At 41.2% G+C, this 25,212-nt stretch overlaps 1 protein-coding gene across 2 annotated transcripts in view; it reads right to left on the reverse strand.

Annotated features, from left to right (window-relative positions):
- SP1173 overlaps positions 1-4,097 on the reverse strand; it is a 432,536-nt gene extending 428,439 nt beyond the window's left edge. For both annotated transcript variants that reach the window (XM_067136906.2, XM_067136907.2), the window contains exon 1: positions 3,964-4,097. The gene's annotated coding sequence lies outside the window, so the exon portion shown is untranslated. The remainder of the gene's footprint in view (positions 1-3,963) is intronic.
- Between the last annotated feature and the right edge of the window lie 21,115 nt (positions 4,098-25,212).

Raw genomic sequence — 25,212 nt, forward strand, 5'->3', positions numbered from 1 at the left:
TTCCTTCCTACTATCATAATTCACGTTAATCATTTCATCTAATTAACTCCTCTGATGAGGTTGATGTTAGGAGGGACAACCGGTCGTAAAGACTCGCTACGAAGATTCATCTCGCTTCATATCCGACCCCTCAGAGAAACGGTACAAAGGTAGATATATTAACGTCCCACTAACTACTTTTACGAATTTTGGGGACGCCGAGATGCCCGAATTTTGTCCCGGAGGAGTTCTTTTTCGTGCCAGTAAATACACCGACACGAAGCTGGCGTATTTGAACACCTTCAAATACCACTGGGCTCAACTAGAATCAAACCCGGACAGTTGGGGTCAGAAAGTTAGCGCTTCCACCGCCTGAGCCATTCAACCCGGCTTTGAAAATGATTTCGAAGCACATTTTATTTGAGAAGTATAATTGCCACAATTGTAAAGTTAAAATGATATGAATTTAACAATTATTCACAATATTGCACGTCGATTTTCTTCTGTCATAAATCATAAACCAAATTCCCTTCTGGCTTGGATGCATTCATTCCTCCAAGCTAACTAAAGAATGACAGTTGATGACTTAGCTGACGTAGGTAACTCAGATGCAGTAAGAAATCAGTCTCATTAAAGCATCCTACACGTTAAGGAACACTTCGTTACCAGCGAATATAATATGAAGTTATTTAGTAGAATCCAAGAGTGATCAGAATAAATTGCATTTCAGAGCCTCACTTTCCTGCTCACCAGCATTCATTAAGTATACACTAATCGTTTTCTTCCCCAGGGAAAATATCGTCAATAAATGAAAATGAAAATCCACAGCCTGTTTCCAGACATTCGAACGGGTCAGGAATGGAATGAATGAAGGAATTGTGCCGACTGGTCGCACTTCTCTGGGGCAAAGATTAATGACTGACAGATGAAATGAAATTATATTGGAGTGTGTTGCTGGAATGAAAGATGACAGGGAAAACCGGACTACCCGGAGAAAAACGTGTCCCGCTTCCGCTTTGTCCAGCACAAATCTTACATGGAGTGACCGGGATTTGAAACACGGAACCCAGCGGTGAGAGGCCGGCGCGCTGCCGCCAGAGCTACAAGGGCTCTTCAATAACACTGTTATCTGCATTTATTGTACCCACCCTCGAGATCAATATCAGACTTCCAGAACAACACAGGAGATACGTCGGTATCTCCGGCATGGATTCCGAAATTTACACAGCGTGAATTAAAATTATCGGGTGTTCTCAGAACAAGGAACTGTTTATTCATGATAAGAACGGATCATTTATTACCAAGAAAGTTCATACTAGGACGCCAACCGAATCTTCCAGAACAACAACAACAACAACAACAACAACAACAACAACAACAACAAATCGCGGTTACATAGAGACCATATTTTACGGCTGCACTCAGATCTACATGTAAAATGCGATCATATTCACTGCTCTAGACCACCGCATTCACCGGTGTGTAACTTCATTCATTCCTTCTTTCTTTCTTTCTTAATCCGTTTACCCTCCAGGGTTGGTTTTCCCCTCGGACTCAGCGAGGGATCCCACCTCTACCGCCTCAAGGGCAGTGTCCTGGAGTATGAGACTTTGGGTCGGGGATACAACTGGGGAGAAAGATCAGTACCTCACCCAGGTGACTTCACCTGCTATACTGAACAGAGGCCTTGTGAGCGAATGGGAAGATTGGAAGGAAGACAAAGAAGAGGGAAGGAAGTAGTCGTGCCCTTAAGTTAGGTACCATCCCAGCATTTGCTTGGAGGAGTGGGGAACCACGGAAAACCACTTCGAGGATGGCTGAAGTGGGAATCGAACCCCCCTCTACTCAGTTGACCTCCCGAGGCTGAGTTGACCACGTTCCAGCTCTCGTACCACTTTTCAAATTTCATGGCAGAACCGGGAATCGAACCCGGGCCTCCGGGGGTGGGTAGAATTTCTCAAACCTCGAAATACAATGGCATTGTCTTTAGCGGAAGAACGAGTCGTATGAGAATATAAGGTCATTCCGTATACGACGTACGTCATGTGTTCATTTACCACATTTGTATGCAGTTGAACTTTTAATCTTGAATGACTAAACATAAAATCTAGATTAAGAAAGATAACATAATTAGGGTTTCTATTAATATATTCCACTTCCAACATAATAAATTTAGCATACACATGTAGCAATGTTCCTTACGACGTACGAGAATAGTTGAATAGTTTGGTTCGATTCTGGAGCACAGTAACTATCAAGTGTGTGGTTTCCCCACATTCTCAATAAGTGCAGGCGGAGGTGATGTCTGTTTCAGGTTATAAGTCACTTACACCAATCCTGCCAGAAAAAAATGGCAATTGCATATGCTATTTGGTTTTATGTACTACAAAAACTACCTTGATGGTTTTAGGAGACGCAGAGATGCCTGAATTTTGTTCAACCGGTAAATCTATCGACACTAGTATTTGAGTACATTCAGATACCACCGGACTGAGGCGGCATCGTGCCCTTCAACTTGGGCTCAGAAGACCAGCGCTCTACCGTCTGAGTCCCGAATAGCTTCTTACTACTTTCGTACTAGTTTCTAAATAATACATGTTTTTCAGACTATCAGCACGTTACCTGTGATGTCTCAGACAAGTAACTAAACATATACTCCAGAAAATATAACCAAAACAAACATAAAATAATTCAAACGTTTACGTATATTAACTGAAATGTGTAATGTAATTTCTACTGCATGCGTTCTACCGGGAGATATACTTATAGGTACTCTTACTACTTTTTCTAGCTTCCTGTGTTAACACATGTTATTTACAGACTTCATGGATGTTAATTTTCCGAGTTCCCGCTGTTGCCATCAGTGGCTGATTATTTTGTTGTTCTGTTCCCTAAAACAACAATCACAGCCAAAACACGGACTAAATAGACGGGACCAAGACCGTAATGGACCTCGTTCCAATATGAAATCAGGATAATACGAATATAATATTTTATTTTCGCTGCACTCGAATACGTTGCTTAGAAATGGTGGATGGCATCTGTGGGAATTATTGAATGTGAAGGATACTTTCAACTGAATCCATGAAAATAGACTGACGTCTCCTAATCACTACTTGCCATTGTAGGTCATGCCGCTTATTTGCCACTCCCACTCTGTTAAGCACCACTCCTCAGTGAAACTATTCACTGTTACATTTGGATGTGCTCATTTCACCTTGAGAAGCTCAAGTACAGATCTTGATACAAAAAAGGATATAAAAAATTACTGCATGACTAATTTTTAACAATAGCATTAAAATTAAGAAGAAAATTAACAGTAACAACACTACTCAGGCGGTATCGGAAGATGTTCAGATGTGTACAGCCCTCTGTTTACGACTTCTTCCAATGAATTGTCATTTAATATTCTTAAAACAAGGAACAATTATTCATCAACTAGATTTACAACATAAAAACAGCTATTTGCAACGAACATTCGCTTAGTATTATTTTTGAAAGCTGTACGAGTTAAGATTTAAAAAAAAAATATATATATATAATCATGGTCAGAGTTGTTAGCGTAACAATTACAAGCATGTTACAAATGCGGATGACAACGTATCTTCACGGTGACTGGATAATCAGACACTTGCTTCAATATGTCAACTTCTTTGAAGCACGCAAGAGAGGAAAGAATAATGGAAAAAGAATTATGTCGCTAACCAAAATAGAATTTCCCGAAATACGAAGACAGTCGTTGTCAGACGATCAATCTTACAAGATTTCGCTGCATAGCCTTCCATAACCAAAACTTGTTCACCGCCAAATCGCCTTGGCATTACAGAGGCACTGCAGGGAATAACGAAAACAATACGACTGGAGGGAAGGCGCGCATTAATGTTTCGAACAAAATTATAGTTCACTTCTTACGTTACAAAAGAATGTTACATATTAAAAAATAATTGTTCAAAGTTAAAACATTATTTTTGTTAAATTCATTACCTTTCAGATGATTTCTGTTTATGCAGCTATCTGTCAATATAATCCAGGCACTGAACACAACACACTTATTTTGCGAATAAAGCAACACAACACTGTGTCCCGACGTACTCGAACCAGCAACCTACCAGCATGCACAACTAACGATGACTGAGCGTGTCGGGTAGAGGGGAGACGAGGCGGCCTGGACTCGCGGTACAAACACGCGGAATATGGTCACGTGGTCACTCCAAAGCATGTCTTGTGATTGGTCAATTGGTCGCTTCCTTTCGTACGTGCAGGTGAATGATCTATTAGCAGACAGGTGTTATCCAAATGAAATACGAGAACAAAAGAAATACGATTCTATTTACCCCAATATCAAACGAATTAAATCTTCCTTTAAATCACCCGCTCAAGTTGCTATCTATCCATTCAAGTTCTTTAGAACCCACCTGCGAATTCAGATCTACAGGGCGAATAGAAGTGTAAACATTGAATCCTTTTCGTTTTTATCTTAAAAATAACACATATACTTTTCTTTCTTTACACCATTCTCAAGCCTGCTGTCGAATTTAGCTCTTTTATTATCTTAAACAATCGTGGACGAAGTACATTTTGCCCGTTATTTAAAATTATATTCCTTCGCCACTTTCCCTATTCGAGTAAATCTGCGACTCTACTTTAACCTCCCCACTCCCGATTCACACCAATCATTCATTACAGATCTGCATTTGGGACTGTCGCTCATCTGCCCGTCAATATTGTTAACCTAGTACTGCGTCACGCATTATGCAGAATTAGGAACCGGAAACGTTTTCTCCGCTCTCGTTTCGAACATTCGTTGCAATGACAGTATGAACGTAAATGCTAATAATAATAATAATAATAATAATAATAATAATAATAATAATAATAATAATAATAATTTCTTTCCTCGGACTCCGCGAGGAATCCCGCCTCTACCGCCTCAAGGCCAGTGTCCTGGAGCGTGAGACTTTGGGTCAGGAGATAAAACTGGGGAGGAGGACCAGTACCTAGCCCAGGCTGCCTCACCTGCTATACTGAACAGGGGTCTTGTGGGGGGATAGACAAGGAAGAGGGAAGAAAGCGGCCGTGGCCTTAAGTTAGGTACGATCCCGGCATTTACCTGGAGGAGAGGTGGGAAACTACGGAAAACCATTTCGAGGATGGCTGAGGAGGGAACTGAACCCCCTCTACTCAGCTAATCTCCCAAGGCTGAGTGGAACCCCTTCCAGCCCTCGTACCACTTTTTCAAATTTCGTGCCAGAGCCGGGAATCGAACCCGGGCCTCCGAAGATGGCAGCTAATCACACTAACCATTACACCACAGAGGCGGACATAATAATAATAATAATAATAATAATAATAATAATAATAATAATAATAATAATAATAATAATAATAATAATAATATGAAGAAGTTAGATTACGTTCACGTTCCGATATATCGTTAAATATACGAAGTAATACATGGAAATCGATGTGATGCCGTGTACGCCATGTAAGACACTATCTCCTCAGGGTTTAACAGCTAATTAGGAACAAGGGTCTAACGATAAGTTAAGAGACTTGTCCCAAGCGATAAATACCGTCAGGCTGGGTGGCTTAGATGGCTAGAGCGCTGGCTTTCTGAGCTGAAGTCGTCAAGTTCGATCCTGACGTAGTCCGGTATTTGAAGGCGCTCAGGTTCGTCCGTATATTTACTGGAATGTAAAAGAACTCCTGCAGGACACAATTTCAGCACCTCGGCGTCATCGGAAACCGTAAAAGTAGTTAGTGGAAAGTAATGTTTTTACAATATGCTTTACGTCGCACCGACACAGATAGGTATTATGGCGACGATGGTATAATAAATGGCTAAGAGGGGGAAGGAAGCGACCGTAGCTTTAGTTAAGATTCAGCCCCAGTATTTGCCTGGTGTGAAAATGGGAATCCACGGAAAACCATCTTCAGGACTGCCGACAGTGAGGTTTGAACCCATTATACACTGACTGACAGAGCAAATGCAACACCAAGAAGGAGTGGTTCGAAAGGGATGAAAGTTGGGGAAAAAACAGAGACGGCACGGACGAATAATTGATGTTTATTTCAAACCGATATGCAGGTTACACAATGCGCACGGCATCGACTCAGTAGGATGTAGGACCACCGCGAGCGGCGATGCACGCAGAAACACGTCGAGGTACAGAGTCAATAAGAGTGCGGATGGTGTCCTGAGGGATGGTTCCCCATTCTCTGTCAACCATTTACCACAGTTGGTCGTCCGTATGAGGCTGGGGCAGAGTTTGCAAACGGCGTCCAATGAGATCCCACACGTGTTCGATTGGTGAGAGATCCGAAGAGTACGCTGGCCACGGAAGCATCTGTACACCTCGTAGAGCCTGTTGGGAGATGCGAGCAGTGTGTGGGCGGGCATTATCCTGCTGAAACAGAGCATTGGGCAGCCCCTGAAGGTACGGGAGTGCCACCGGCCGCAGCACATGCCGCACGTAGCGGTGGGCATTTAACGTGCCTTGAATACGCACTAGAGGTGACGTGGAATCATACGCAATAGCGCCTCAAACCATGATGCCGCGTTGTCTAGCGGTAGGGCGCTCCACAGTTACTGCCGAATTTGACCTTTCTCCACGCCGACGCCACACTCGTCTGCGGTGACTATCACTGACAGAACAGAAGCGTGACTCATCGGAGAACACGACGTTCCGCCATTCCCTCATCCAAGTCGCTCTAGCCCGGCACCATGCCAGGCGTGCACGTCTATGCTGTGGAGTCAATGGTAGTCTTCTGAGCGGACGCCGGGAGTGCAGGCCTCCTTCAACCAATCGACGGGAAATTGTTCTGGTCGATATTGGAACAGCCAGGGTGTTTTGCACATGCTGAAGAATGGCGGTTGACGTGGCGTGCGGGGCTGCCACCGCTTGGCGGCGGATGCGCCGATCCTCGCGTGCTGACGTCACTCGGGCTGCGCCTGGACCCCTCGCACGTGCCACATGTCCCTGCGCCAACCATCTTCGCCACAGGCGCTGCACCGTGGACACATCCCTATGGGTATCGGCTGCGATTTGACGAAGCGACCAACCTGCCCTTCTCAGCCCGATCACCATACCCCTCGTAAAGTCGTCTGTCTGCTGGAAATGCCTCCGTTGACGGCGGCCTGGCATTCTTAGCTATACACGTGTCCTGTGGCACACGACAACACGTTCTACAATGACTGTCGGCTGAGAAATCACGGTACGAAGTGGGCCATTCGCCAACGCCGTGTCCCATTTATTGTTCGCTACGTGCGCAGCACAGCGGCGCATTTCACATCATGAGCATACCTCAGTGACGTCAGTCTATCCTGCAATTGGCATAAAGTTCTGACCACTCCTTCTTGGTGTTGCATTTGCTCTGTCAGTCAGTGTATACCGAATGTAAGCTGATAGCTACGTGACCCAAACCGCGCAACCACTTGCACGGAAGTGGGATGCAAAACCATTATTATTATTATTATTATTATTATTATTATTATTATTATTATTATTATTATTATTATTATTATTATTATTATTATTATTATTATTATTCGAGTGGACCTGTTTGCGTTCCTCTGTCCAAGGAACACCGTGTCTTCTTCTTGGTTCTTCGTCTTGGTTTAGCCCGTTCGTCACTATCTTTTATCGGAAGAGATCTCTGTCAAAGGCGTCTTCGGGTTTTATTTGTAGCATTTGGAGGCCTTTTTTGGTGTTTCAAAACCGAGGCATTGTGGTTTTGAGTTTTGAATCAAACAAGCGAAAGAGCTTTTTTGGCCAACTTGTTTCCGTCCATTCGTTTAATGTGACTGTAAAATCATGGTCGTCTTTTGCGGATTGTGACTGTAACGTTCTCTATTGTGCTGTAGATTATTATTATTATTATTATTATTATTATTATTATTATTATTATTATTATTGGTGGAGTGTCGGCCTCTGGATTCCAAGATAGCGGGTTCAACCCCGGCAAAGGTGTCGGATTTTTGAAGGGCGGACAAAAGTCCATTCGGTACCCCATGTCATACGATGTCGGCATGTAAAAGATCACCCGAAGGAATTAATTAAAACTCAGCCATAGACGCCCAAGAGAGATTCGGATTTCTTTGCCATCTAGCAGGTCTAGAGTAAAACAAAACGTCGAAATTAACAAGCAAGAAGCCGGACTGTGTCACGTTAAAATGTCTGCACACGGTATCTGAGGCCATACGATTATTATTATTATTATTATTATTATTATTATTATTATTATTATTATTATTATTATTATTATTATTATTATTATTATTATTATTATACCATGTGTTAAAAATCTTCCACGTGCGGTCAGCCCAGCCCCCTTTTATGTTCATAGGTACAAATTAAACGCTTATATTTAATCCCAGGCAAAACCTTCTTAAATTGGACATTACAGGTTAGTCCAAAGCGAGCAGTGCTGCGTATTTGCTGGAAACTCGACGTTTGTGCTTGTCGGAACAAATTTCTGCACAGTTACAGTTCTAATACTCAGAAACATTAGTGTCCAATAGAGCAATCGAAGAGACTTCAAATACAGAACTAGATATATTTATTTTAGCACTCGTTTTTGTTAGTTAGTCAGCTAGTCGAAATGAAATGGCGTATGGCTTTTAGTGTCGGGAGCGTCCGAGGACAAGTTCGGCTCGACAGATGCAGATCTTTTGATTTGACTCCCGTAGGCGACCTGCGCGTCGTGATGAGGATGCCATGATGATGAAGACGTCACATACACCCAGTCCCCGTGCCAGAGAAATTAACCAATTATGGTTAAAATTCCCGACCCTGCCGGGAATCGAACCCGGCCAAAGGCCAGCACGCTAACTATTTAGCCATGGAGCCGGACAGTTAGCTAGTTAGTTTAGCCTCTCAGCTCATCCACAAGCGCGGTTTCGTACTCAGTTCGAGCGAGGAGTTATTCTCCTAATGCCATATCAGGCAAAGTCCTTTGACCATTAAATGTAGAGCTCGGATACAATTGAGGACAAGCAATCGGTCTATCGCCCAGACGATTGTTAATTCGATATTTGCCTGGAATTGGAATGCGTATGAAGCCACAGGGCACTGTTAATGGTGATGTGTTCGTCGTATGGAGACATTAAGCCTTGAGCAGAGCCCTTGATGATATTTGACACCAGATGGCTACGTGTGGACACCGGGTCTCACACTTTCCCTATGGGAGAAGCACAACTGGTCGCAGTGCAAGGTCGTGCAGTGACCTCCCCCTTGTAACCAAACACATGTGCGAGTCAGGAACTGACAGGGCTCTAGTCCATCGCAAAGACAACATCGGCCTTCACCTGAAGGTGAAAATAGGAAACCACGTAAACAGTTTCGAAGATGATGCTCAAAATTCTGATAATGAGCTGTACTCACTGCAACAAACAGCTTCCAGTTGATGGAGAATATGTGAACTGTAAAGGGTGAAATGAAAATTACCGCTTTGCATACACTGCAGTCGAGGGAGTGGTAGCCGAATGACCCCGTCACTGGCTTCTCACCAAGACGACTGCTGTTCGAGTTCCAGCAAATTCATATGGGATTTTCTATAATGAGAAGTCGCGTTCCTATGATCCATATTCCACGTCAAATTGGAGGTTCCGAAACTCTGATTACGATACCAATAGACATGTAAAGGTTGAAACTTACTTGCTTGTTTTGTTTGCATACAGAAAGTGGAATATCAGTAATATGTGAAAAGAAAACAACATGAAGGCAGTGAACTACGAACCAGAGTGAAACCAGTACCGAAATGATAGAACATTTCAACAATATTACGGAATTAAGGAACCGTAGCGGAAATGAAGGAAAAAATGTCAACTTTAGAGCCAAGAAGTAGAGGAAAACGTTAGTTTGTGCTTAATAAATGCCATCAAGTGCTGAGTCAGAATTAAAATTCAGTTACGAACTACTCTATACGGTTAAGCAATTAAAAGAAGATACATGAAATATATGAGAAAAATAACAACAGTTGATTTAACGTTTAAGCTAAACGATATGGACCGGGCGAGTTGGCCGTGCGCGTAGAGGCGCGCGGCTGTGAGCTTGCATCCGGGAGATAGTAGGTTCGAGTCCCACTATCGGCAGCCCTGAAGATGGTTTTCCGTGGTTTCCCATTTTCACACCAGGAAAATGCTGGGGCTGTACCTTAATTAAGGCCACGGCCGCTCCCTTCGAACTCCTAGGCCTATCCCATCGTCGCCATAAGACCCTAGAAAGAAAGAAACGATATGGAACAAGATGACGGTGGTTGGTATCTTGAAATTTGTGTCACAGAATCGGAGAAAAATTAAAAATTAACGGACACACTCTTCAAAGTCGCGGAATATTTACGTCTCGATGCTAATCTCTTCAAAGTAGAAGAATTATTCTGAGGGACGACTAAGAACATCACAACAATTGTTATTAAATTTGGTTCAAAGAAAAGAAGAGATGACTTACTATCGAAAAGAAACTCTCGGTTGATGAAATGGATGACAAAACATTCCAAGAAAACGTGGTTTATCTTAGCGGAAGCCAGACTTTATCTTACCGGGAACTGTTGTGGAAAACGAAAAGAAAAAGCCGTGAAAGCGTCTGGAAATATATGTATGTATGTAAAAAAAAAAAGTTAAGAAAAACGAAATTAGATTCCTAAAAATCACTTGTAATGATTATCTTAGCAAGATGATCTAACTCCCATGAGATGGCGAATTTAACGCGTTGATCAACTAGTGGTCATAAAGTAGCGAGAAATTTAGACTTTAAAAACGCCTAAGCCTGAACTTCAACGGGACAGTTTTCTTTGTTGCTAAATATTTGAATTCGCACAAACTCACATAGCTTTCCAGTGACAAAGGGATAAGAAAACTCTAAGTCTGCGAAGGTCATGATCGTGGCCTTTACTAAGATACAGTCTGATGTGAAAATGGAAAAAACTCAAAACTATCTTTAGGACGTCTAACGGCAGAAGCCGAACTCACCGTATGTGACCCGTACGCGTGGCCAACTCGCGGATTATGATAGATAATATTGATCACGAAGGCGCACTGGTACTCAAATCATATTTAAATATTGTCTCTCTGTCGGCGAAAAGGGATTACTTGTCAGTTTCTTTCTTTCTTTCTTTCTTTCTTTCTTGGCCCTTTTCCTAATTACCAGGGGTCGGCGCTAACATGGATTAAGCCCAGTTGTACGGTTAGATGCTCTTCCTGTCATCAGTTAACATCACTGAATGAGGTGGACCTTTCTCACTCACCCCCGTCTAAAATCAGACGTGCCTTAACGACCTCATGAATGTAAGGTCCTCTCTATAAAATACGAAATATGTGCATGTAAATGTCTCTAGATGCAGTTTAATCACGACAATTATTTAAGGAGATTCGTTTTTATTTATTTATTTATTTATTTATTTATTTATTTATTTATTTATTTATTTATTTATTTATTTATTTATTTATTTATTTATGGTGTTGTAAATATTCATACATAAAGGTCTCTAGGTTTATTTTAAACTTGGTTATTATTTCAGGAAGTTAGTGTTATTTATTTAAGGTGTATTTGTTGTATATTATATTTTAATAATAATAATGTTATTTGCTTTACGTCCCACTAACTACTTTTACGGTCTTCGGAGACGCCGAGGTGCCGGAATTTAGTCCCGCAGGAGTTCTTTTACGTGCCAGTAAATCTACCGACACGAGGCTGTCGTATTTGAGCACCTTTCAAATACCACCGGACTGAGCCAGGATCATATTATGTTTTATTGAATCGTCTGTAATTGGGCAAATAACCTGTTGATGATAAATCTATCTATCTATCTATCTATCTATCTATCTATCTATCTATCTATCTATCTATCCCCATATCAAACCCCAGGTAGGGGGTGTATTCGTATCGTGTTTTCTTGTGGTGGTTGGTAGTATGATATGTTGTATTTAAATCAAGATATTATGATGATCACAAACATTCAGTCTCCGATCTAGAGGAATTAACCAAACGCGGCTAAATCCCCAATTCGGCCGGGAATCGAAGCCGGGTCGTTATACCTAAGGCCACTACAATGACCATTCATTCAAGGAGCCGGACGGGTTACTTGCTACTATTACTGGAATATTATTTTATATATTATATTTAGTGGAGATGAAATACCGAGTAGGTATATTTTTTAAAATCATTATTTGGTCTTGATAATTACAATATGAATGTCTAATTATAATATTTTCTCGAAAATCTGTCACAATTCAAAAATATATCTGCATAATATTGTTAAATTTTTTGAACGTTTACCTCTGAGAACTCTCTGTTAAAGTAAGTTACACAGATCTCATTGTAATAATGTAAGCCGTTTTTATACAAGAAACAAGGACTCTGTTCATGTTTGGACCAGACTGAGGACAGTAAGAGCTTTATTGTCAAAGGGGACTTACACTTTGACTTAAAGGATGAAGAGAGTTATAGAGTTAATACCTAGTAAAACACGATGCCCAGCCATGCTTTATACCCAGTTATAACAGACTACACCACAGTAGATTTATTATTATTATTATTATTATTATTATTATTACTATTACTATTATTGCAGCGGAGGTACACCAACTCTGTACATTTAAGACAAGCGCCTTTTAAAAGGCCATCTGTGATATGAACTATGAAACTTCTAGTGGAAGAAGTTTGAACGTTAAACGTCAGATGTTTCTAGTGTCGATTTATGTGCTTCTCTGGTGAGAGGATGAACAATTAATTTTCTAAGAAATTTCTAATTTTGAGGTTTTCAGCACTGAAGTGTTGTAAATTCCTTTTAGTGTTCTTAGGTTATTAGCACTGCACTGCTATCCCTTCCTTCTTCTTCTTCTTCTAAATGTTCGACCAATCAGGAATTGTTTATATTTATTTGATTATCAAATGATATTTGTGGGTGTGTCGAGGGCTTCGGCCCAGAGAATTCTGGAACCTTCCTCTCCGCTATAAAAGCTGGGACCTTTTGGGCCGTGTTGTCTTTTGATCGCTCCAGTCCAGCAATAGAGTGTGTTAGTAGAGGATGCTGGGGAGGGCTTGCCTCGTCCATCTCCGGAAGGTCCACCAGCTCAAGGTAATGGCAGACATATTTTAAACATGTAATAGTCTCAGAAAGTTATCTCGAGGGGAAGGTTTTAAAAAATCCTATTTTAATGTAATCTTTACATGAAACTTTTAAAAAATTCTAAAGACCTTAGGGAATAAAGGGTGGAGCACTCTTTCAACTTGGTTTTGAGGCGACTATGATTTCGTAAACTTTAACATTTATCTCTTCCTTTGGTAATTTAAATTTTCTCTGCATCTAGTCACCTCCATATATAGGCTTAGCCTCTGTAACGTCGGTCCATAAGCCCACATAGGGTTTTTAATTGTTCTTGTGAATTTCGAAGAATTGCAAGAGTTCGCCTCTAACATTTTGATTTTCGGCCAATAACTTTATCCTTTTCTTTTACTATGGTCATGTAGAACAGGCACTCATTGCCTCTGTTCAAGTTAACTTCTCTTATTTAATTTCTGACTTAAATGTAACTTACCGTTAGACTGTTAAGCGGATAACACAGCGACTACTGTTTGATTTTGGTAAAATGTAGATTGTGCCTTTAAGAGGCCTGGATCTTGTAAATTTTGGAGAATAGTCTCCTAGTGAATAAGTGTGTGGAGCAAATATGCTCTTTCTAATGTTTTAAATTTTGGAGCCCAGTCTCCTGACTTGTAATTGATTGGAGCAGCAGGGCTCTTGGTAATTGTAACTTTTGAGCTACCTAAATTCTCTCTTTAAAGTGCCTGATTACACTTAAACGTCAAATAACTATTGTTTCTAGAGCTGAAGAGCTCTCATTATGTATATCAAATTGTTATTTGTTATTGTCTAACAAAGTTTGAATCTGAAAAGAAAAAACCTAGGAAAGAAACAAAATTTCAATTTTTATAGTTTTAAATTAATATTTGATCTTTTCTCTATCCACCCATTCATGCCCGCACCTTCTTACACCTCTGCGTTCCACAGAATCCCCGGAACAATTATTATTATTATTATTATTATTATTATTATTATTATTATTATTATTATTATTATTATTATTATTATTATTATTATTATTATTATTTGTGCCTTTGCTGGCGGGACCTAGTGTTTACAGTGCACTATGTCTTCTGGTTTGGGCTAGAGCAATTTTGTTACTTTCATTGATCTGTCTCAGCTTTATTCTTGGCTTGGGCAAAATGAAAGTGACTGAGGTATGAGTGATGCTAGTAATGCCATTCCTTCTGCAGCCAGTCCCTGCTATGGATGGTGTGAAAATATTGCTCATAGGGTCAGTTGCATGCATTTCGGTGGGCTTGGCAGACTGATATGTAATAGCAGCTTCTGGCTCGGTGAGGAAAGCAACGGGAAACTACCTCACTCCTCATTTCCCTAGTACGCCTCTACAGTGATGCCTAGGCCATCTATGACAGCTGATGGCGGAGCTGTTGAGGATCCAACCAGCCTTCGGGCTGAGGACTAAACAACACACATTATTATTATTATTATTATTATTATTATTATTATTATTATTATTATTATTATTACTATTATTATTATTGTTATTATTGCTTAGTTCATCAGAATCTGGAAAGGATTTTTAACTTTAAACTGGACACTGGAGTTGAAAAATTCACAATAATTATTTCTGTGATATTTATAATAATTCAGTTTCTGAAGAAGATTGTTTTTAAGTGAAAAAACATAAGTTGTTCTTTCGGCCCTTTTATGGGTTACTTCAGTTTCTGTGCAACATTGCGAATCAGTCGGTATAGGCTATTTCTCGTAGTAACTGCTTTCATACTCTGCAGAAAGATGTTTGTCGAGAATTTGTTTTCCGTTCTTTGTCTCGTTAGTGGGCACATGAGACAGGTTGCAAAGGGGAGTGTATCAGGGTCATCGGCAAGAAAAAATAATGGCTCGCTCCAGAAACAAATTATATTTCTTTCGTTGCAACAATGGCGCGCCTCGTGCCCACAAAGGACACGAGAACTACCAAGGTCACCCTCTCCCTGGTAGCCGCTTCACAGGTTCTCATGCACTGGGATTTTAAATACAGGACACAAGCTGACGAAGTAAACGCATGCATACCTATAGCAGACATTCCTACTTTCCAAATTCTTTTACTGAAAAAATGCATACGGTATCTGCACAAGGATTCTTGAACCGCGAACAATGCAGATAAAGTTTATCAGTGAATGATAGTACCGTACTGTAAAACATCACTCAACGTGTTTCCATACAATGGCCGTACTTGGCATAGTGGTGGTGATTGTTGTTTTAAGGGGAAGTACTTCTCTAACATACATCATAAATGCACCCTTACATCTTCATTACATATCTGTCAGTGTTCAGTCTGAAAGCCTCTGTGAATTAACTAAGTGCCTCAACAATCCTCTATTTGCAACTAGGGTTTTGGTCTCGTTTAGTTTCACATCTTTTACCTATAAATAATGAGAAATTGTGTCTGATCATCGTCGCCTTGGCCGCCCTCTGCTTCTCCACCCTCTATAGACGAGCCCATTCCTAATCTAGGTAACCACCCGCCTCCGTAGCGTAACGATTTGTGCTCTTAGCTGCCGTCCTCTGACGCCCTCGGTTCAGTTCCCGGAACTGCCTAAGATTTAGCAGGAGGGCTGCTATGTAATTAAATGGTACAGTACATGCATCTCATCTACACTGGGGGTGTGCCTGAAAAGAGCTGCACCACCTCGGAACTTTTTTTTCTTACAATTGGCTTTACGTCGCACCAACACAGATAGGTCTTACGGCGACGATGGGATAGGAAATGGCTAGGAATGGGAGGGAAGCAGCCGTGGCCTTAATTAAGGTACAGTCCCAGCATTTGCCTGGTGTGAAAATGGGAAACCACGGAAAACCATCTTCAGGACTGCCGACAGTGGGGTTCGAACCTACTATCTCCCGAATACTGGATACTGGCCGCACTTAAGCGTCTACAGCTATCAAGCTCGGTACCTCGGAACGAGGGCATGGCTTTACTTACCAAGGTAACCTAACCTTATCCATTCGCCTCGCATGACTCCACCACCGAAAAGGGTTTATGGTCACAGCTTCATATATAAAATTAATTCCTAACTTAGAAAATATCTCCTCATTGCGAGTGGCCTCCTACCATTGTTCCCTCATGTTAATACGAGAACATGTGCCATATTTCCTCCGCCCAATTAATAAGTAAGCCACAATGGATTGCGTATATTTTATCGTAAGTAGTTCTTTTTGTATACCGGTCGATTAAATTAATTGCAGATGTGGATGCGTTCTTCGTTGCAACGATATCAATGATCGAACGACAGCTACATATAACTAACCTTCGTTTTTTGTTGTTGTTGGTATGTAAATCATGTGTATTTTGGAATTGAGGGGAACATTTACTAAGCTAGCAGAAACATATAGTAATCGCGACGTATGGCAATACACTAGAAAGTAAATATCGCCGCCCGACGTCGTATCGGCAAGTAGGGTCCCTAAACTGTATGGTTACCGACACTGAAAAATAACTTCAAAATACCCAACAGCAAGAAAAGTAACTATAAATCACTACCTTAACATTACAGGGGAGAAAGGGTAAGGTTGCACCCTTAGTGTATGGCCTTACGTGGGGAGGACTATATATGAGTCAACAATACAGCCATAAATGGTAAGCTACAAGTACAGTCGCAGAAGTTCAGCGAGCTACAAGACGTTTTTGACTGGTTAGTGGAAGTGGAAGTGATCCATTACCTCCCACAGGAATGAATGAAAACCTACAACCTGTTTTCCAGTCAGTGACCGGATCAGGAATGGAATGAATGAGGCCCCATCTTGCGGCGATGATAGGAATTGTGCCGGCTGTCTGGGGCAATGATTAATGACTGACAGATTGATAGTGGAGAGTGTTGCTGGAATGAAAGATGACAAGGAAAACCGGAGTACCCGGAAAAAACCTGCCCCGCCTCCGCTTTGTCCAGCACAAATCTCATATGGAGTGACCGGGATTTGAACCACGGAAGCCAGCGGTGAGAGGCCGACGCGCTGCCGCCTGAGCCACGGAGGCTCTTTCTCCCACAGGAAGCGGCGTGATAATTCAAGCATGCTGTTGGTTGCGAGTGGACTAGCGTTGTCTTGCAACAACATGATGCCTGTTGGAAGAAGTCCAGGTCGTCTCTTGCGAATTCCTATCTACAAACGCTCCAGTATATCACAGTAACTGATAGCAATCATTGTCGCTCCCCTGGAGAGGAAATCAAATACAGTAGAGACAATACGCGACACTCTGCAAGATATCGAGGGACAACTATTAGAGCTCTCTCTAGCGGATTGACCTGAGAACTACTGATTCTGTCATAAGTGCACGTGTATTTGTGTGTGAAGTTTTTGGTGTTATTTATGCGTTTTCAGTGAGTTGACATAATTAAATAGTAGCGTATGTCATTCCTTGATATCTCCTTTCAACATGAGGGGAAAGGTACGTGCTGTGTTTGGCTGCAGTAACTATGAAGTAGAGAAGAATGCGCGGTCTTTCCTCCGTTTCCCTCGTGAGAAGAAAATGTAAGTAATATTGTGTTTGCATATATATTCTTCCAGTGACAAAGAGATTTTTATAGTACTTCATAATCTTCTGACCTGCTCGACCCATATTTTAACTGGCTTAAAATATAATACGCATATTTTATTTTATAGTGCAGCAGTGTAACTGTTCCACCTCGTCAAAACACTTGAGGAGATGAAAGTTATTATCTTGGGACACATGAATATTAAATAAACTATTTGTGGCTTGCCCGCAAATTGCCACGCAAATAGAAACAATTAACATTCCATGGTTCCCCATTTCTCTATGTAATGTTTGGGCGCCATGGTTACAGTTTTAAATAAAACTGTAAACCAAAATTTATATTTACTAGCATAGAGACTTATACTTAAATCACAGGGGTAGAATTTTAAATAATTAACCATTAAGTATCGCTTAAGAAAGAAAATTAACGCAATATAAAATACAAATGAATTTATTATACAAAAAAATGAGATGAATCGGAAAAGTTTCCTTAAAGCGTGGAGGAATTTATAATTTACTGAATTTACTATTGCTTGCTTTATCTAATTGAAGCTCACCAATTGCAGCTTCCGTTGAAGTCATCTGGTTTCCGTGGTCACTCGTTCTCTTCTTCTCGATGTTGAATTTGCTCCATGGACATCCTTCCTTCCTTCCTTCTCTGATATGGTACGTGCTATCTGGACTAACACGCCCTACTTGCCTAGTCTTTAAATTAGACATTGGCCCTATACTTGTAAAAACTGATCAGTGTTGATCGTATGAGGAGAAAATTCAGAGATATGAATTTTTCCATATTAGTAGAAATCTCAATCCAACTGAGCTATACTATTTATACGGTACAGACTTGTACCAAAATTCCGTAGACTTGAACTAAACATAGTTCTTCGTCCACAATATTTACTGAATATAACACAAGCCGTAAGCTTGTTTCGTTTCTCGTAGATCCGATAACATAACCGAAGCGACAACACATTGTACAAAAGTAACTATGTTGCAGAGCGACCACACACTGTTTCAAAAATCACATCACGTCGTTCAAAGTAGATGTTCACAGTAGAAGTACTAGTGATGGAGTATCCGTAGTTAGGTTGTAAGGTTGTTAGGTTGTTAGGTCGTAAGGTCCCGTTCTCGTGTTGAGAATCAGTATATATATCCGGGCTCACCCCCACTCTTGGTAACAGTTCAATCTCAAAACTCATATACAACGAAGTATCTGATTCGATAGATCGAAGCATCAACTCCCTTTCTCTTCTTCCTCGACAAGTCCAGAAGGCGTGGCGATGATATAGCTGACCAGCTTGCAAGCCTCGCGCACGGGTCGCTGTTTACTAGCCTTGGTCATAAAATAAACCCATGACGCACGCAAAATCCCAAGCTTCAAGAATAACCCTCCGTATACACAAACATGAGATGAAATGAAAACAACTATGTCTGAACATATTGACCGTATTTATAACATAATGAATTCTTATCCTGCATAATATAATAATTTAAATAATAAAACGATGTTATCATATATACAATATGATTCCAAAATGCCTTGATTAAAACTGATTGACGTTGAATAAATATGTTATTACAAATAATTGCCGATGGCGGATAAACTTGATATCAAATGATATCGCGTAAAATGATATTATATTAAATTAGTAGGGCTGGAGAAGCCTGGACGGTTACGTACGCCCTCCTGTTATTTACAGATATAACATATATGAAAATAACACACTACAACAAAACGGTTGATATATACATCATCACATCTTACAAACACTTAATAAAAAACATACATAACCAAATCTTGTATCTCACTGTAGAGTGTCTGTTTCAACGATACCAGATTACATTAGTAATAATTCCTGCCGATTTTCTTGCGTCGTGATGAGGATGAAATGACGATGAAGACAACACACACACCCAGCCCCCGTGCCACTGGAATTAACCAATTAAGGTTAAAATCCCCGACCCGGCCGGGAATCGAACCCGGAACCCTCTGAACCGAAGGCCAGGACGCTGACCGCTCAGCCAACGAGTCGGACTTTGGAACACATTCTTGGACACGATGTTGAACAAAAGTGTATCTGTGCCTTACTAATGTGTAAGCTTATATGACTTTACAATAAAGTTTAACAAGCAAGTGATCACGCAGTTTCAGTCGCGTAGCTATCAGCTTGCATTCGGGAGATAGTGGGTTCGAACCCTACTGTCGGCAGCGCTGAAGATGGTTTTCCCTTGTTCCCCATAATCGTCATAAGACATATCTGTGTCGGAGCGACACAAAGCAGATTGTAAAACAAAAAAAAAGTTTCTCCTTATCTCCTTACCGGTATCTTATTTTTTTGAATCGTCTTTGTACGTAATTTCAAATAGAGAATGATTTCCACAGAAACACTCATTACAGCGTGCACAGCAAAGAAACGTCATAGAAATGCTGCCAATGATTATGACCCACGTTAACAAAGTTACAGTCGAAACAAATGTGAACAGGTGTAATAATGTTATGGGTTTTACGTCTCGCTGAATACTTTTAAACTTTTTGGTGACCACCGCGATGTCGGAATTTTGCTCCCACAGGGTATTTTTTACGTGCCAGCAAATTTGCTGGCACGCGGCTGGCGTAATTGAGCAACATCAACACTGGACTAAGACGGGATCGAACCTGTCAATTTGGGCTCTGAAGGCCAGCGCTCAACCGTATGAGCCACTCAGTCCGGCATCACAGCATTTTCCTGTTCAGTCCTTCGCTGTGAAGGTCAACAGACACCAGTCCACAGTACATGTATACTCGAGAACTTTAGTATCTTGTGGCCAGAGATATTCATTTCTGGCAAGAAATCAGTACAGAGCTCAGAACCTCCCAGTACCTGCTTACACATTCTCTCTCATTGGTCACATCCATTAGACACGTAACACATGCACACGTCTGAAGAGTGAAGGGGAGGTGGAGAGAGTGAAGTATGGGATATATAGCATGAACGAAACACGCGGAGGGGAAGGTACTTGCTCACCACCTGCCCGCACGTCCCACTGGCTTGACAACGATGAGAGAGAGGGGAATGAGGGGAGGAGTCCTTGAAGGCAACAGACGTACTGTGTACATCAATTCATTGAGGGTGAAATTCTCCCGTTTCTTTGTAGTTCTTGTGCGCGAAGGCTGGCTAAAATGATAGCGGTCTCGACCATGACTTCATTATCATCGCCCTCAACCACTGTAAGAAAGAATGAACCATATTTTCGTCAATATTGGCTCTATGAAATTAAACTACTTTAATACTCATGCAGCACTGCCAAAAGAAGAATGAATATACTTTGCACTAAAATATACACGGATATCAAATTTGAACGCAACAAATTAAGATGAAAGAAGGTAACTGTTACATATAAAGATTTAGGGCCTACTTGTTTACTGAAATATTATACCATTCGTTTTTTAATATAATTATGGGAAATGGGATAAAATGAACGCTTCCTGGACACGAAAATAATTGTATTTTTATAATCTTAAACAGTGCACAAGTTTTCCATAAAAATAATAATTTTCTAGCAATTAAAATGATTGGAGGAAACCAATTAGGGAAAAGCGGAAAGAATGGTTCTTCATTACTTTGTTAATAGCAAGGGTGTTTGGAAAACCGTTCCTATGGAGTTATTGTCAGCGCTGATCAAACAATTAAATGCCACACGTATTGGGGCGGGATTACATCGTGCACATTTTTCAGAAGTAAATTACAGTTAATTAATTGTTTTCCTTGAATAGGAGAAGCCAGTATAGCCAGAATTTTTAACCATAGAAACATCTTAATCAGTTCCCGAGAAAATGGTGTTAGGAGAGACCTCTGAGTGCGTAACGGGACAGGCCACACCTCCTGGACGACGAATACACGTGACGTTGCCTTGGTTACTTCTCCTTCATCCTCAGGGTTGGCCAAAATCTTCGCCCAATTTCCTTTGCCATCCGGAATTCTTGTGATCGCGATTGTACTGAACATTTTGTTGCCCTTCACTCCTATACTTTATACATCGAATAAGTTCAACATCTTGGATGAATGGACAGTTCCGGGTTTGATTTCCGACCGGACCGTGGATTTTAACTGCTTATGGTAAGGATCTCTGGCTTGGGGAGTGGGTGTTTGAGTTCGTCTTAATACACGTCTCTTTATTTACACACAGCACACGACACTACCAACCACTACAGAAACACGCAATAGTGAATACATCCCTCCACGTACAGCTGGAGTCAGGAACGGCATTCCACCATAAAACTGGGCCAAATCCGCATTATATGCCGATCCCAATAAACTCGAGAAAAGTTCAGGAATATTTATTCAGTGCCGAATACAAGTTGTTTACTTCAGCCTGAACTATTCTTTCACATAACATACTTATTAAAAAAGTATTGTAACTCAAGACCAGCAATCTACAGATGATCTACCGCAGCAGTCGCCCCTTGGATACCTATTAAAAGTAGTCTGTGTGGTATTCAAAATACTTTTCCGATGAGTAACTGTATTGTCTATTTAGCACTACCCTTATGTAGTTCTCCATCATAACCGGGCGTCATTAACATATGATACATTCAGGTTCACCTTGATTTCAGAGTCAATCCTTCCTTCCTTCCTTCCTTCCTTCCTTCTATAAAATCCGCTGTTGTCAATACCGGCTCATCGAATGACAGAAATCTGAGTCATTTTCGAGCAAAAAATCTATCAAATAAAACCGAAACTCTATCATTGTGATAGATAAGCTGACCATTACAGCACACACACCAAAGCCGCACAGGTTATCATGCATGGATAGAGCTCATCAACTCGAAGAAACAATAACCTTCCGAAAACGGCTTTTAACTTAAAAATGAGACGGGGAAATCCAGCCGCACACACGCACACACAGAGAGAGAGAGAGAGAGAGAGAGATTTTCAGCCTGTTTTACGTTGCACCGACACAGATAGGTCTTATGGCGACTATGGGATAGGAAAGACCTAGGAGTGGGAAGGAAGAGACCGTGGCCTTAAAGTACAGCTCTAGCATTTGCCTGGTGTGAAATTGGGAAACGACGGAAAACCATCTTCAGAGTTGCCGACAGTGGGGTCCGAACCGACTATCTCCCGAATGCAAGTCCATAGCTGCGCACCCCTAACCGCACAGCCACTTGCTCTGGGGATAGAGAGAAAGTTCCGTGATTTTCTTGCGTCTAACGAGTCTAACCAGTAAATAAGATATTCCTAACTCCGTAGTATCAGAAGAGTGGTAGCTCATAAATGAATAAAATACAATGCTCCATAATATGTAATTGGTAGCCCTGTTTATATGGAACTCAGGAGCTCGCAAGTTGTCTTGGTTAAATGTTATTTCTTGTGACTTCGATGCGATTAGATTTGCGAGACCCAGTGAATGTTTCATTTTCCCGATATTCTTATTTGTCAGTAGTTTGGGACAGCCCCTTCTTTAGTGAATATTACGAGAACAAGCCTGTCATGTAAAATTCTCGCTATAAGGCTCGATTTCAGTACATTACTGTATACCCTGCATACCTCGCAGTAAGGACGACAAGAACCAGGCCTCTTCGTTGAGTTTTCGGTCCATCGGGCTCAAGCGCAGTCTACTGTAGGCCTACTGTTTTTAGACTAAGAAATGCATTAGGCAAGGCATCATTATATTTTCTAGATGATCGTGTAAACAACTTGGAAAGATCTTATAAACTACTGTTTACCAAATCCTGATTTTATATACAGAAACAATATAGAAGGCCTACCGTAATGGCGTATGCCTTTTAGTGCCGGGAGTGTCCGACAACATGTTCGGCTCGTCAGGTGCAGGTCTTTCGATTTGACTCCCGTAGGCGACCCGCGCGTCGTGATGAAGATGAAATGATGATGAAGACGACACATACGCCCAGCCTCCGTGCCGGAGAAATTAACCAATGATGGTTAAAATTCCCGACCCTACCGGGAATTGAACCCGTGACCCCTGTGACCAAAGGCCAGCACGCTAACGTTTAGCCATGGAGCCGGCCGGCCTACCGTAACAAAAAGGTCATATCGACATGTGATGGAATGTTACTCAGAAGGAGGCACTACGCACGTGTCATCTGGGATTCGTTTTTTCCCTTTCTTTCTTTCTTTCTTTCTTTCTTTCTTTCTTTCTTTCTTTCTTTACGTCGCACCGACACAGATCGGTCTTATGACGACGATGGGATAGGAGAGGCCTAAGAAGTGGAGGGAAGCGGCCGTGGCCTTAATTAAGGTACAGCCCCGGCATTTGCCTGGTGTGAAAATGGGAAACCACGGAAAACCATCTTTAGGGCTGTCGACAGTGGGGCTCGAACCCACTATCTCCCGATTACTGGATAGGGATTCGGTTTATTTTAGGTGGGGTTATAAAGTACGGTCAGAAGAGTTACAGGTCAAAATATTAAGACCCCCCCCCACCACCACCACCACCACATTTATGAGAAATATCGATTTAAAAATTCGCTTCGGTTAAAATAGACTAAACGTTACACGTCTGTTGTAGTGTATATTTAGCGCTTGTGGGAGCGAGTCGGTCTCCTACCCCCGCGACCTGGGTTAAAGTTCCACCATTGACATCTTTTTTTTTCTTTTCTTTTTTCATTACGTTGTTTGTGTTTGATACTTTATTTTTATCGCGTTAACATCTCTTTGTATTCAAGAAAATAAAGTTATTTTTGTTCGTTTTAGAAAGAGGTAATACAAAAATATTTAGGAACACCATTTTTGAACGTGAAATAAGAGTGTTTTGCTCAAAACGATTGGAAACATTCATATAGTTGTCGGGCCTTCTTCAAATGTGGATGGTGTCGAATACATTTCTGTTTCGCCTGTTGTTAAGTACCACTCGGGCTCATATCAGCAGCCGTAACCACGTTGGTAGTTATGTACCGATAGGCTATTTGCAATTTTCATATCAGCAAACATACGAATGTCATTGAGTTTATTTGTAACATAGTGCTCATGCAAAAAATTAATAACAAACGTCCAAACATTAATTATCTTTACAACACAAATTGAAAATAAGAAAAGATGTCGATGGTGAGACTTGAACCCAGGTCGCCGGGATGGGAAACCGACGTGGTCCCATAAGCGCTAAGCGTACTCTAAAGCGAAATTTTTAAATCGATCTTTCTCATAAATGTGGGAGAGTTGCGTCTTAATATTTTTACCTGTAACTCTTCCGGCTACGCTCTCTAACCCCACCAAAAGTGAACCGAATGCCAGATGATACGTGCATAGTGTCTCCTTGCCAGAATATAAACTTTTGCCGAACTCTATGAAATTTTCTTTTGTACACTGACATTTAAATTGAGGTAGACACCATTGCAGACGTTATAAATACTTCAGTTTTAGAAAGTCACCTCAAAAATTATTTTAGAGATGTTATAAGACAGTAGCGGCGTGACTAGCTCAGTGGCTTAGCCGCTAGCTTCCCACCCAGAAGTCTGAAGTTCGAATCGCGGTCAATCCTGATTCGAGATGTTCATCTTAAAAGTCACGTGGCGTGCGGAAGCGCATCCCCCAGCCAAAATTAAATGATTCTGGGTGGCTCCACCGACCTCAGAAATAACTGGGATAAGCTGAAGAAAGCTTTATAGAGTGTATACCCGTGTAACATAATTAATAGCGCAAATTGAAACAGCTGTA

The sequence above is a fragment of the Anabrus simplex genome, chromosome 1 (genome assembly GCF_040414725.1).
Source record: "Anabrus simplex isolate iqAnaSimp1 chromosome 1, ASM4041472v1, whole genome shotgun sequence".
NCBI lineage: Eukaryota > Metazoa > Arthropoda > Insecta > Orthoptera > Tettigoniidae > Anabrus > Anabrus simplex.